Genomic DNA, 14,459 nt, shown 5'->3' with positions numbered 1-14,459 from the left:
TTCTGACTTCTGCCTCCTTTCTGTGATTCTTCCTGGCAGCTCCTCTTGTACGTGCATTGCCTTCACCTTCTGAAGGGAATTTTACCCTGATAGTGGGTAGGCTTTGGCTTTTCTTTAGTGGGTTGAGATTTTTTGCGGGGACAGGGGTCTTGCAATCCCTGTGGGCTCTCCAGGTTTGTGGTGGTGATTGGTTTGTTTCCTTGTATGTATGGTTTTTGTAGCTGATTGTTGATTCTCCGGTGGTGGATGGTCTAGCTGTGACTGGAATTTGGGGTTCTCTCTGTATGAGCTTGTGGGTGTCCATAGGGAGGGCTATGGGGTAAGAACAGGGGTTTGTGCATCTCTTCAGCCTTCTCCACAGAAATTCTACAGCATGTAGAAATCCCACAGAAAATAAAATTCCAGGAAACTTCACAAAAAGGGGGTTTGTGGAGGAGGACCCTTTCCTATTCTCGATGTGGAAAAAATGCTGCTCATCCACCTTTGGTATAAAACCAGACATTCAGAAAAGTAAGCAAGGTAGTAGAAATGTGTTGTTCACACGGTCCTTTATTTAGCTTTTGGTGCTGCTTCCCAGCTCTCCAGGAGATACTTTCTTCATTCCCATCTTTAAATATGGATTAGCCACACACAAGCATCCTGCTGGGCTGATGAGACTGTCCCTGCTGTCACACTGGGGTAGACCAAGTGGTCTTTTGCATCTCCCTTCTGGGTAATGTTCAAGACGGCACTTTTCACACTGTGATCCCAAAATTACCCTTTCTGTGCCCGTGTGGAGTGTCACAGGAGCAGAAGTGGACACTATGTCCTTTCCTCCGATTGCGACATGGCCATGAGGACCCTGGTCCTCTGGGCTGGAGCCAGAAGGAACCTGTGGTGCTCTGGAGTAACTCCAGAGCCCAGAAATATTGGGGTTTTCTGCTAAATTTGGGTGCAGGGGCGATAGCTACTGTTCTTTCTGCCTTCTGAGTACATGTTGCAAAGGAAAATAAAAACAAAAGGATTATGCCTAAATTAAGGAAATTTATGTAAGGGCATTTGCACAGAAGGAGGGACAAGACATGCCCATCAGGGTGATAACGGGAATAAGTGTCAGTCCTTTGCTCCTCCAGCTGCACTGAACATCAGTTTAGGACAGGAGCTTGATGCTTAATGATTCCTCTTGTTCTCAGCTGAGAAAGCATTTACCCACTTGCTTCACAATTACCCAACTGAAAACAAGATTGAAACAACACTGTGCTGCAAAATGGCTTCTCAGATAATTATTGAAAAGATATGTTAAAAAAATATGATAATGAATTAGAAGGAAAAATAATCCCTCCTTTCCTCTAGACATTTTTTTTCCTGACTTTTTTGCCTAAAGGCTCCTTGCTGCATCTGCTTTGCAGTTACCTAAACACCATTTCCCAGCTATGCAGCATGGAAAGGCCTCCTCTTGAGGCTGTGGAGCTCTTCAAATTGAGCCCAAAACCTTCAGAAGCTGAATTTACTGCTTATGTATGTGTAAAACATTTTGGCTTTTAATCTTAGCCTCTCAGGAAGGAGCAAATCCCTTTTTTCTGTTTACTCACATATCCTTAAAACGTGAATAATGATATGGAAATGTTCACTGAATACAAGAAAATGCAAGTATCAACCCCAAAGGGTTTGCTAGGCACATCAGAGCATCAGGAACTGCTCTGAATGAAGCAATCAAAAATAGCACCAGCTTTTTGAAGTGCCTGTTGGTTGTGCTCCCTTTTAATCAAACACCAGCTTAGGAAACAAGGCTGCTCCAAAATGATTAATATATCTGCTCACAGGCCATGTTTTTTCCCCGTAACTGAATTTTAAGGCAGTCAAAATACGATTAGCCACAGCTCCCTTCAAATATAGCCTGCAGCAGATGAGTTAATCAAGATCACACTTGCAGCATCTTTTACCATGGGGTTGTGCCAGCCCAATTATGGCGAGGACATGAGGACTTTTCCTGAAAAGCCTGAAGAATCAGGTGTGTCTGGTTGGGTTTCTTCCATACTTTCTCCCTTTGAGTGTCCTGGTGCTGCTCCAGTACTCACATACCACTTTTCTTATTTTTTTCTGTGGGTTTTTTAGTTCTCCTTGATCTTCCTAGATGGACCCTTTTTGGTAGGTCAGCGCTCACATCCTTCGGAAGCCTCCAGCCCTGGCGGTGACCACCTCTCCCTTCTGGAATGTGGCTTGTGGAGCAGAAATCAGCCAGTCTTAGGTGGGTACGGTTTTGCTGAGCTGTCTTTTGCATGCCATTACCTGGGGGGGAGAGGCAAAATTGTTTTAATTTCTCTGAGTCTGTGTTTTTCTCTTTTCCTGGGATGTTGATATTGGCCCATTTCTGTCTGCGGAGGACGGGAAGGGATGGTCCCAGGGAGGGAACCAGACACAGAGTGCTGAGGGGGTGATTTGCCGAGCTCTGCAAGATCTTGTGTTACAAGAGCAGCCCCGCTTTGTTCCCTTCAAGTGTCTCCTGGAGGTCCAGCATCTCCTCCGGTGTGGTGTTCAGAGAAGTCCTGGCTGAGAACTGCGCTTGCTGTTCATCAGCTGTGTTGTGAACTGGTGCAGAGATGTAGAAGAGGGGCTGGAGGTCCTTTGTCCTCTTGAAGGTGGCTACAGCTTGCTCTGGAAAGGTGCTGGAGACCAACCCACAGGGAACAGGTCAAGTGGGGCTGGTTGGTATAATAGTTTCTTGTGTGACCTGGATGAGAAGGCTGGTGGAGTCAGGAGGGGAATCCTTCCATCATGGATGTTGGTAATTTGGCCTTAGCTGAGCCAGGATTTCATCCCACTTGTTCAGTTACTGATTAAACTGAGGACAGTCACTTAGGAAATAAGTGGAAGCTCTTGAAAGGGAAGATCTCCATAGGTCTGCCTGGCTTCCCTGGCCAGCTGGATGCAGGGTCAGGACTGAAGTGGCTCCTGAGTGGGTCCTCCACCTACAAGGGGTTCTCCTGGCTCTTCAGCTGGGGCTGACCACCTGTGTGCAGTGCCCGTTTGCACCATTCTGGCTGTTGCAGCTTTGGAATTGTGTCCCGACTCTCTTTGCTTGCTGATAAAGGAGCCAGTCTGTCTGCAGGATTTGCATTATGGAGAGACAAATAGCTGTTCCTGAGGTCATGTAGATTATGGCAGATATCAGTCACCCATCTGGATGCCTAAATGTGTCACTTGTTAATTGCCTGGTTCATGAAGAAATTATGATCTCAGTTTGCTCCTTGTGACTCTGCTCTGAGCCAGTGCCGGGTGTTTTGGGACTGTCCCTGACTCGGGTGCAATGACCTTGCATGAGGATGTGCCCAGCCCTGCTGCTCTCTGCACTGAAGTGCCTCCAGGATCTCCATCCCCAGTGGGAGATGGTGTGGATCAGAGCCTCTCCCAGCTGCTCCTGGAGGTGTCTGGCCTGCATTTGGAAGGAATGAGATCTGGGGCTGGGTGCTTCTTGTGAGTTAGTCCCCCCAAACCTGTGGTGGCCTTGCATGCAGAGCATGCATGGCTTGACCTCAACAGGAACCTGTCTGTTTGGGGAGAAACTCAGGGGTGGAGGGGGAGTCTGGGGGGGGAAAATCAATGTTCTGTGAATTCTGAATGAGCACCAGGGCTGCAGCTCTTCACAGTCTTGTAGGAGGACCCAGCCTGTCCCACGCCTTCTCCCTTGCTGCTCCTTTCCTCCCATCCCTGGTGACATGGTGCAACACTTCTGGGGTAGCAGTGCAGAGGGGCAGCTAGGCTTTACCTCGGCCAAAAAATCATCTTTTTCTTCCATCCTGGCCTGCCCACAGGCTGGCATGGCTGGGTTATTTTGCTTTCATAAGCTACATTATGTAAGCTGCGTCTTGAGTGGGGATGCGGTGCCAACTTGGACTCCGCAGCGGGAAGGAGCCGCATTCCTCTGCCACTGGATTTAATCCCTGCCTCCAGCCACGGTCGGTTTGCTGGGAGGAATCAGAGGGCTGTGCCGAGGTTTCTAATCCCTTGCCCCAGGTGGAGCCAGTTTGTTTGTCCTGCTTTCCTTTTGTCAACAGGTTGTGGCCATGACTCCTCTTAGCAAGCCCTTTCTTGGCTGCTAGGAGGGTTGGCCCAGGCATGCACACCACACCTGGGGACGTTCCTCTCCAACACTTGTTTGTTGAACTCTCTGTGCTCTGTGACTTAAGTTGCACTCGCTCCAGCTGGGGATGCTGGAGAAAAATGGAAGTGGAGACTTCTACAATTCTAGCCCCAAAAAACACAGCAGCAAAGGTGGGTTGCCAGGCTGTCATGGTGAGCAGGTAGACTGTAGAACCTGGGGAAGACCATGTCAGTGCCAACAGCTTCTCCATCTGTGTCACCACTGACTGCCTTCCCAGGGTGCCATGTCCACAGGATGTGACCATCAAAGATCTGGGGGAGCCCTTGGGATCCTGCACCCCAGGTGTTCTGTGGCACCAGCCTGGCTGGGTGTAGGGTGCAGGACAGCAATGGGTGCTCGGCAGGGTGCTGGTTGGTTCCCCAGTAGAACTGATGATCTCCAACACCCCATTTGGCTGGGTGTGGCCCGGGTGGGTTCAGAAGGAAAGGTCCTTTTTCTCCGCTCATGTTTGAGATGAAGCTGACAGCAGCAATGCCTGGCTGTGTGTTTTCATGTTCCGTGGGTGGATGAGGCACTAGACTCCACAGTTTTTGCTGGCAGCTTTCCCCAGTGCCAAACATGCTGTTAAAATGAGAATTATTAAACAGATACAGGTTTGGGCTGTTTTTTCTCATCACAAAGCTGGGTGGCTCAAGCCCTTCCGCATGGCTGATGGAGGTGCTGAGCAGCTGGCTGAATTGCCCAGCTGCTTCTGTCCTGAGCCGGAGCTTGGCCAAAATGCCTAAAATACTGGGAGAGACAATTAATAGGATCCTTCTCCCCTACTGAGCTGAACTTGTAGGATTCTGGAAAGCACGCTGGCCAGCAGGTATTTGGTAAAGTGCTAGGATCAACATTTGCTTCGACCACAAAAAACAATCTGTTCAACACCTCTCTGTGTTTAGGGGATCCTGAGCAAGCCACCAAGTCTGAGGTGGGAACAGCCGTGCCCAGGGCTATGCTGTCTGGATGCCGTTTCCATTTAGGAAGCTGCCTCGGAACAGCTGGGCTTAGAGCTGGGCTTAGCCTGTCTCTGAAACTTAGAGGCCAGGGCTTCAGCTGGCTGCATCACCGAAAACTATGCGCTTGCTCTGAAATACAAGATATTTTCAGCCTGTTTTCCACCCAGACAGATAACACATGCAGGGTGATTAACTGGCTCCATTTTTTCCAGCTCTCCTTGTGGTTGGCTCTCCTGGCAAGATCTCCATCCGCTCTTTAAAACACTTTCCCTATAATATGGATGCCTTCCCTGCTGGCACATAATCGTGCCAGTGCTCAGTGGGTGACACTGTCACTGTGGGCTGGAGACCTATGAGTAAGCATTTCATTAAGAGAATGCTTTGGTGTGTAAGCTTTTTATCTGTGATCACTCTAGGATGAAGAAAGCTGTCTGTGAAGCTGGCTGAGGAAGGAGGTGGTCTCTGGCAGGGCTGTCTTCTGCATCATTTTGGGGCTGTGACCCACATACCAGGAGCCAGGGACACTCCATGGATGGTGGTTTGGGACCAAAGAGCATCCTAAAGGTTTGTGGCATGCTGGCCGTCTGCACCATGGAAGTGTTCTGGTCAGAATAATGTGTTTCATCTTGGTCAATGGGTCTCTATTTTCATGTGGAGGGAGGGAGCACAGAGTCTGGGCTTGCTGGGTAAGCTGGTGCTTACCCAGAAGCTCCTGAGAAGGTCCTGAAGCATGGAAGATGGGAGCTTCTGCTGGAAGATCTGGTCTCGGTAAAATGGACATCTCTTTGTGAAGGTTGTGGTGGGGGAAAGGCAGTGATGCCCTGTGGGTTCTGCAGAGCACATGCAAGACCAGGGTGAATGGGTTTCTAACGGGCTGTAGCTGAGCTGGATCACTCCCAGGGTGTCCATGCAAACAGTGTGACCCATGGGACATCTTGGGTGCGAGCTTGTGACAGCTTAGCCGGAAGAGCTCTCTGACACCCAGCAGCTCCCCCTGCTTGCCTCCCCCTCCTATCCAGCCACTGGAAGCTGCTCACATGAAAATGCTGCAATACTTGTCTCTTTTTTTCTGTGAATAATGTCAGGCCTTTTATTCTGTGCGCTATTGAAGCAGCAGCTGTATTTCAACTAGCTGGCAGCTCTCTGGGAGGAGACCAAGGGTTCTTAGCAAAGTTGTGCCAGGTCTCTAGCTGGTGGAAATAAGTGTAATTCTGAACTGCTTTATACCAGCTTTGAACTAAGCTCCTAGACCAAGGCTTTGAGGGATTTTTGAGGAGAGGAGAAATGTTCTTTGTAGAGGTGAAATAGTTATGTGTGCTGTTAGTGGTGTCTGATGGAGGAGGAGGATGAGCAGTGGCTACTGCCAGACAGGATTTTGGTTGTGTGGGGAGGTCTCTGAGCACTTGCTGTTGGATAGTCCTCGTCTGAAGCATGCAAAAAAAATAAACCCAAACCCAAAAAATACTCTTCTGTGTTTGGAGCACCTGGAGCTGTGTATGTGTGTGTTGCTCCACTCTGCTCCTGTGTGCTGCAAGACCAGAGCACCAGCCCTGCCAAAACATCCAGCCCTTCTGGGAAGCATCCGTGTCACTGTGTACTTGTCCAGTGGGATGCACAGTGCCTCCTGCTGCCAGGTACCACGGGGCAGGTGCCAGCCCTTCCTTCGGGCTTGGGAACAGCTCGTTTTGAACATCAGTGGCACAGAAAGCAGGAGCAAATGTGGCTGTGGGCACTGCTGGCCCATCTCCCTGGCATGAGCAGGAGTGGCTCCTCTGGCACTGCTGCCTGCAGGGACCTGCCTTGGTGCTGCTGACCCCCAAGACATCCCAGGCACCCCAGCTGCTCTGTGTGCTGGATTCATTAAAACAGTGTCTTCTCTAGATGCTCAGCTCATCCCTTCCACCCCTCTGCTCTGCCCATCGATGGGTAGCTCAGCGTGGAAGTGGGATGGGAAGGAGGTGAGGGACTGGAGAAGGCTGGGAGGAACTGGAGGGGAAGGAGCATGCTCAGATGAGAGAGATGAGAGGTAGGTTTTCTTGGTTTGTCTTTTTTTTTTTTTTTTAATTTAGTTTTTCCTTTGGGCCATTTGTTATAGTCTAGTAATGAGGAAATGTGCAACCTCACTCAGTAAAGAAACCCTGATTTTTTTATTTTTATTTATTTTTTAATTTTTATGTTGTTGTTGTTGCACCCATGTCATTGTTAGAGCCCTTTCCTGTTCTGTTCAGAGATTTGGCTCTTAGTCCTGAGGAATCATGGGGACCTTTGCTGACAGAGGCACTGTGTCCATCCTCATGCTACCATCAGAGCTTTTTCTCTGCTTTGTACCTCACTCTGCCCCTCATTGAAAGAACAAGCGTCTCTGTCCCAGCTGTCCCAGTCACTGTGCTGAATAGATCCTGCTTGCTGTGTCAGCAAGGACTGAGGTTGCTCCTCTGGAGCAGCACAGATGTGTCCTCAATGCAGTGGCAAGTGGAAACAGCAGTGATGGGAGCAGCAAGGGTGAGAGGAAGGCACTGAATAAATCATGCCCACGGATGGCTTTTTCTGCCTGACTTGGTTTATCTCTACTAGGAGCTGTGCAGGGTTTATTTTATTGCACATTTCTGTGCCATCTCATTTGGTTGGGTATGCTGGGCTCAGGACTCATTTGCATGGGTGTGCTTTTCCAGTGCTGTTGATATCTGCTGATCTCAGCTTGCTTTCCAACCATTAAACCCTATGTGGCAAGAGAGAATTGAAAGAGGGGAAGACACCTCATTAATTTTTACTCCACCCTGCATCCTTCCCATCTCTTTCCTCTTGCAGAGGCAGGGAGGAATATTGTTTTTTCTCGCCCTAGGGGGAAGTGAGATGCAATTTAATTGCCTCCCAGCACGTAGCACGGCTGGTGGAGTCAGAGGCTAAAGGATGCTGTGCTTGGCTGTCCCTGCATGGCACTGCAGGTGGGATGGTGTGCCCTGAATTGCAGCCTGGCCTCTGTCAAGGCTGCTGCATCGGTGGAAGTGGAGTGGAATTTGGGCAAGGGGCTGGGTTACCTCCCTGAGCAGCCAAGTCCCCGGTGTTGGTCACAGTGAGCCACGGCGCCTGTTTCTGCCCTAGGGCAGAGCCACCAGCCTGATCTACCAGCCTGCTGGGCAAGCTCCCAGTTCAACCTCCTGCCTTCCTTGGTCCCAGGGCTTGCGGGATGCTCACACAGCGGCCAGCCCAGTCCCAGCTGTGGGTCCCCGTGGGGGTGGCTGGGTGCAAGGAGGTTCCCAGAGGAGGAGGAGGATGGGGAGCCAGCAAGTAATGAAGCAGGCAAAGGACAAGCTTGTTTCTGTGGTCTGTTATCAGCAGGAGCAATGGAATGATTAACTTGGTGGGGAGGCTGGGGAAGAGAGGACGCTGGGATGGAGTTTCTTGCCCACTGCTGGAGTGTTCCTATGTGAGCAGCCGGCTGTAGGCTGTGGTTTTAACCCACGCTAGCACACGGCACTCAGCCCTTTCTCCAGCTTCTCCTGACCACACATCTGTAGGTTGACAGCAACCATCTCCTCCTCACGCCCAGCTGTGTGTGGGGTGGGCTGAGCCCCAGGCATCCCCCTGCAGCCGTTTACAGCTTTGGGTAGAAATCAGCCTTCCCAAGGTAAATTGTGCCCTAGCGAGACCATGTCCTTTGTTTTTTGGTGTTTTGGGTCCGGTGTTATTTCTCAGGCGCCATAGCAGAACACTGCTCTGCAAAGCTGCTTTGTATTTAAAAGCAAAAGTGAGGCATAGGGCACACTTCTTAGCTCCACAAATACATTGAGATCAAAGGCAGTTTGCAAGGACAATGATGGTTATTGCCACCTTCCAGCGCAGCCTGGGATCAAACAGCCACACAGTGCATGACCCTGCTGGGTCCCAAGTTGGGTCCTGCTGCTGTCCCAGGCATGGGGCAGGGATGGCCATGGCCAGGAACTTGTTCTGGTGGGCAGGCATGAGCTTCCATCCCAGCTCTCAGGTTCCAAACCACCTGATGGTGCTGAGAGCAGCCAAGCAAGTCCCAGGCAGAAAAGTCCCCCACTGATGGGCATCTACTTTCCTTTTCAGTGCCCCCAGCTGATGTTTCTTAGGAGCTGCAGATGTTCAATATCCAAGGGCTTTCCTTTTTCCCAGAGTGGGCTTTTTTTCTAAGGGAGTTGAGAAGGTGAACAAAGAACATGATGATACTCTAAAAGTGGTTTTATTTTGCTGCAGCTTAATCTAGCTGTTGTGCCAAACGGAGATTTATTTCTCAATGAGATCATCTGCAGGAAGATGGATTGTGCTTTCCGAGCAGTAGTGGTGTTGTCATGGCTGCTGGGCTGGTTTGTCAGGGGACATGACTCTTCTCTCAGATGCAGTGGATTGCTGGGAGAAAAACAGGCAACCCGCTGGCACAAGGGAAAGAAAACACAAAATGTATAAGCAGAGATGTAGCCAGCTTAAAACTAAGTATGTGGACTAGCTTTGCTCCTGGTCTGTTCTTGGTTTGAAGGCTTCTTGTTCAGACCTAAGATGGATTTGGGTCAGCATCTTTTTGGGGTTTTCCTAGCTGTCTTGCTAGAAGATAACTCCTTTCCCTACTAACTTTAAGAACTTGACACCTGTAGTTTATCCGTCTTAATTTTCCGTATGTAAACAAGGCTCAAAGAAAGGAGATAAAATGTGTATGGTGCTTTTCCTATCTTTCCACCCCTCGGTGCTGGGGAGGGGGTGTACTGGGTGGGAGGTGACCTGGCTCTTGGGAAGACAGGCAGGGATGGGGATCTGCTCCAGGAAGGATTACTGCAAACACCTGGTCAGGCAGACAGTGGCCAAATCCTGGCTCCTCTGCTCTGCTCCTGGGGTGATGTCTGGGAAAAGCGGGGAGGTGATGAACCTGATCCTGCTGCAGCAACTCAGCATCCGGGAAAATGCTACTGGGGGTTTTCTGTGGAAAGATGACTCCACCTTCTGTAGGTGTCACACCAGGGTGAAGCAGCAGCAGCAGGCAGGAGGAACAAAGGTGCCTTTGTGAAGGTTCCCCTGCCCTGCAGAGCTGCCTGGCCCTGTGCCTGCCAGGTGCCTGGCTCGGTACTGATACCAGAGGTTTGGGGAAGGCTGGCTGAGCAGCCACCAGCTTCCCAGAGCTGAAATTTCATGGTAGATCTCTCTCACCTAGAGATGTAGCAGCCTAACGAGGTTCAGATGGGGTAATGCTTGACATTACCAATGAGGCCAGCACCTTCCCTCCTAGCCCACCTCGATGCAGCTGAGATGCTTATAGTGGGATGGGTGGCCTATCGAGGTACCGCTGTGTAATAGGGGGTGCAGACATGCCCGTGTAGACAGGCTGCCTCTGGGGATGGGGCAAGCATCTATGTGGGGGGTTATGGTAGGCAGGGAGGCATGTTGCCAGCTCAGCGCTGCCTCTAATCTCTGACTTTGGGCAGAGATGTCTTTGCTCCCTTCTGTGACAAACCGACCCCTGCAGGGCCACCCCCACACTGGGCTGAAGGGAAGGCTCGTGTACACGGGTGTCAGGACTGTATGCTTCGCTCTGGAAAGGGAGGAGATGAGTCCCTCCAGGTCTAGAACGCGCCCTTAGAAATGCCAAATTCTACCCCAGGGATGGAAAATTCCCATTCCCTGGGATCTCCAAGCAGCTTGTTCCACCAGCATGAAACCCATTTAAAATCCATCTCCCTTTTTAGGGGTAGGAAAGGATGCATCAATCTGTAGGCATGTTTTTTCTCTGGTTCATTCTGCAGGGCAGGTGGGGAATCAAAACCAGCTCATACATCTCCCCCTTCCCTGCGATGCTGTTTGCACCGCAGGTTGTTGCTCCCATTTTGGAAAGCCCCTGGGACTGTGAGAGTTAATTCTTCATCCCGGCTGCTTTCCTCCTAGACCTCAGCAGGAAGAGGGATTGTGCTAGGCAAGGGGCACCGCTGCGTAGGGGGAGGAGAAGAAAATATAAAGCTTAGTGTTCAGACCTTTTACCTAATTTCCAGAGGTTCAGACTTGAGGGCCATAGCAACGCGAGCTGCTGGAGGGGTGATTGGAGGCACCGGGCTGTGCCGGGCTGCCCTCCCAACAGCATCCTCACCGCTGGGACCAGTGTTGGCTTTCTGCCTCCCCCTCAACCACGGGATGAGCTCCAGGCATGCATTTTTCCCCCCACAGCTGATTTGTCATTGCTTGGTTCAAGTGCATATTACCTGATTTCTAGGAGTTGTTTTAAAAGTTCCCAGCACTTGTGAAATCAGATGGTGTCTAGGAAGGACTGTGCTTGTGAAGACCTACCTAGAAGTTAATAGGGTGGTTAAAAACCCGGAGAGCTGTCGTGTATGTTTGTATAACCATGCAGAAGTGAGAGGGGGTGGCACTTTGCAGTGAGAGAACAGTTTGGCCTAAAGGAGCCTGAGTCCAGCAATACTTTCCTTTTACTGAGCTCAAATAAGCCTTTGCAAAAATATCAGGGATTCCTGCAAACCAGAAGCAAAGACATGACTTTAGGCAATAAAGACTGCAAAACGTTCTCATTTTGCCTATACCTTGCTAATTCTTCTTTTGGATTTATTAATTTTCTTCGACTATCATGTTCATCTCCAAGTGCAGTCCATCTTAGAGAAACATCATACAGTGTCTATGGGGAAAAGACCCAATTAAACTTGAGCAACAACCACTTGCTCTGGTGACACTGTCCCCTTTTATTCCTTGGTAGCACATGATCTGGTTGAAGATGTCCCTGTTTATTGCAGAGGGTTGGACTAGATGAGCTTCAAAAGGTCCCTTCCAATCCAAACTATTCCGTGATTCTGTGGTGCAGCCGTGGGCTCAGTTTCTGCAGGTCATTGAGATCAAATCACCCGCAACACTTCCACAGCCGCTCTTCAGAGCAAAATTGCATTTTAATCTGAAGATGTGAGCATTTCTAACAGTGCTGAATCTGTTAGGGCAGCAAGTCACTGGGAAAGGAAGCAATAAAAGTGGTTAGAAGCAAAAGCAGGTGCTAGGGAAAGGATGGGTATCGTAGGAGCAACTGTGTTGATTTAAATAGAGCTAACCTGTATTCCCCAGATCTTCAGGATCACCCAAAGCTTCAGCAGAGCAGCTCTGTTTGCTTATATCTGTGTTGTGGTTCTTGTGTGCAATAGGCAGCATATTCCTTTGATCCTTGTTCCTTGATGAACCAGAAGTTTAGCAAAGCATATGTTTAAGCAACTCACTGAATCCACTCAGTTCCCCTTTTCAGGGGGAAAAGTTTTTCAACACAAAGCTAGCTGTGTTTCTGTTCTTCCTAGCTTGTGCATGGGAACCTGGGTTTACAGTTCCTTTCCTAGGGAGGAACACCTCTTTCCATGTGGGTTATGTATTTATCTTCGAGTCAGAATTAGTATTTAAGAAAAAAGAAGGTTGATATACTGCAGATAAAGCTACCTTCGTGTTTACTGGAGACTTGCTGTGCTCAGAAGCTTTCTGTGCATCCCTATAGCATTTGAACCCCACCACAAAGCAGTGAAATACAGTTTATCCCTGTGGACCTGTGTGCAGAGAGGATCAGCTTCCCTGTGATTTTAATAAGCCACAGAATTGGGTATTAGGCTGTCTGCATTATTCAGTACTGTAATTTGTGTATAAAGAAATCTGCAAGTTTTATTCCATTCATCTCAGAGCAGACCTGTGGTTATATTTCTATTCCTGTGTGTCCTCTGAAATTAAGATTGTCCCTTTAGCCACATCCTACTCCAGTGCTTATCAACCAACTAATGAACCCATACAGCAGCTCTGCACAAACACATAGCTCTGGGTTTGGGGCTTAATAGCTCTTTTGGGGGGAAAGCAGTTGCAGGAGAGCTGCTGTATGAAATGACCTTGTGTCACATTATATAGGAGTGATTCTCTGCCACTTTTCCTGTCCCTCACACCTAATTTAAAGGGTATTTCTCATGTGCCACCGGATTTGTGCAGAAGAGCCTTGAAAGCTTGGAGCATCTCTCTTTTCCCAGGGGTCTGAGCCTGCAGATGCATTTCCCTTGCAGGCACCAAGCAGCCAAGAGTTGGATTGCTCACTTGCATTCAACTTTCTGTTCTTGAGGAATCATTGGAATATTAATAGGATCCTTATCAAACCAGGTTCATCCAAAGGACAAGACCATATTAATTGTTTGCAGAACTCCAGCAAATAAAACAGCATTCCTCCCGATTCCTTCTTTGCCTGTTTTAAAGTCCCATGGCCAACTCAAGCAGAGGCCACAGGGCTCAGCAGCAGGGGGGTGACAGCTTTTGGCAAGTGTTGGACAGTGCCCAGCTTCCCAGGTGGGATGATCAAGCACTATGGAAACAACTTCTGTCTGGAGCCTTTAAATTATGTCTAAATGGAGAGGGGAGACCTACTGTGAACAAGGCTTTTTCCTTGAAGCCATTTACTATGCTCTGGAGTAAGGTGAGGAAAATTGATAGCAATAACGGTTATAAAATAGAAACATGGGTCTTGGCTCCTTTCCCAGGCAACGACTGGCAGCTGGAAGCTTAAGGGCTGGAGTTCAAGAGGCCAAAAGCTGTAATGACTTTCTGTGTCCCACGAAAAAAAGCAGGTGACACAGGGCATAGCCAGAGCTCTCAGCACCCGACATTCTTAGGACAAGGTTTAGTGACAATGTTAGGTTAACAGCTGGACTTGATGATCTTGAGGGATTCTTCCAACCAAAATGATTCTATGGTCTCCATTGCTTCTGGAAAGTCCTCTTTGGTCAAGCTGGTCATCTGCCCAAAGAGGAAAGAAACACTTGCAAGCATCTTCTTTTGTCTCGCTGCAGACTGGGTGGCCAAAACCCCTTGTTATTCCAACCAGGCTGCCTTGTCCAGCCATCACTGCTCTCCAGAGCACATCTGGGTGGTTTCTTTGCTGATGGGCATCCAGGGAACTGCCCCACAAGACACGTCACTGCTGCGGCTGGAGGCTTGGAGCAAGAAGGGAAGGGAAGGTGGGTGCTTGCTCCGTGTGCTGAATGGCAAAAGCTAGTGTTGATGTTGGCCATGCTGCTGGCTCACCACAAGGGCTCATGTCTGCAAAACTTCAATCTAGGGCTAAATTTAGACACCAAAATGTAGTATGTATAAGCCCAGAAAATAGCCCAGCCCTCGTCTCCAGTGGCTGCCTCTAGCCAGCCTTCCCTTTGCCGAGGAAGGAGCTTTTTTTACCTGGACTCCAGGCCAGATTGGAATAATAACACCAGCTAAACCCTCCCTGTCCCAGCACAATGAAGCAGTGCTCTCAGTTCCCAGATGTGCAGGAGGGAAGTGCCCAGCGTGTCTCCTCCTGATGTTTCCCTTCCAGATGTGAAGAGGCAGGGAGCCCATCGTCAGCCAGAGGAGGACTGGGAGTA

Source organism: Columba livia, chromosome 8 (assembly GCF_036013475.1).
Source record: "Columba livia isolate bColLiv1 breed racing homer chromosome 8, bColLiv1.pat.W.v2, whole genome shotgun sequence".
Classification (NCBI taxonomy): Eukaryota; Metazoa; Chordata; class Aves; order Columbiformes; family Columbidae; genus Columba; species Columba livia.
Note: the sequence above shows the minus strand (reverse complement) of the source record.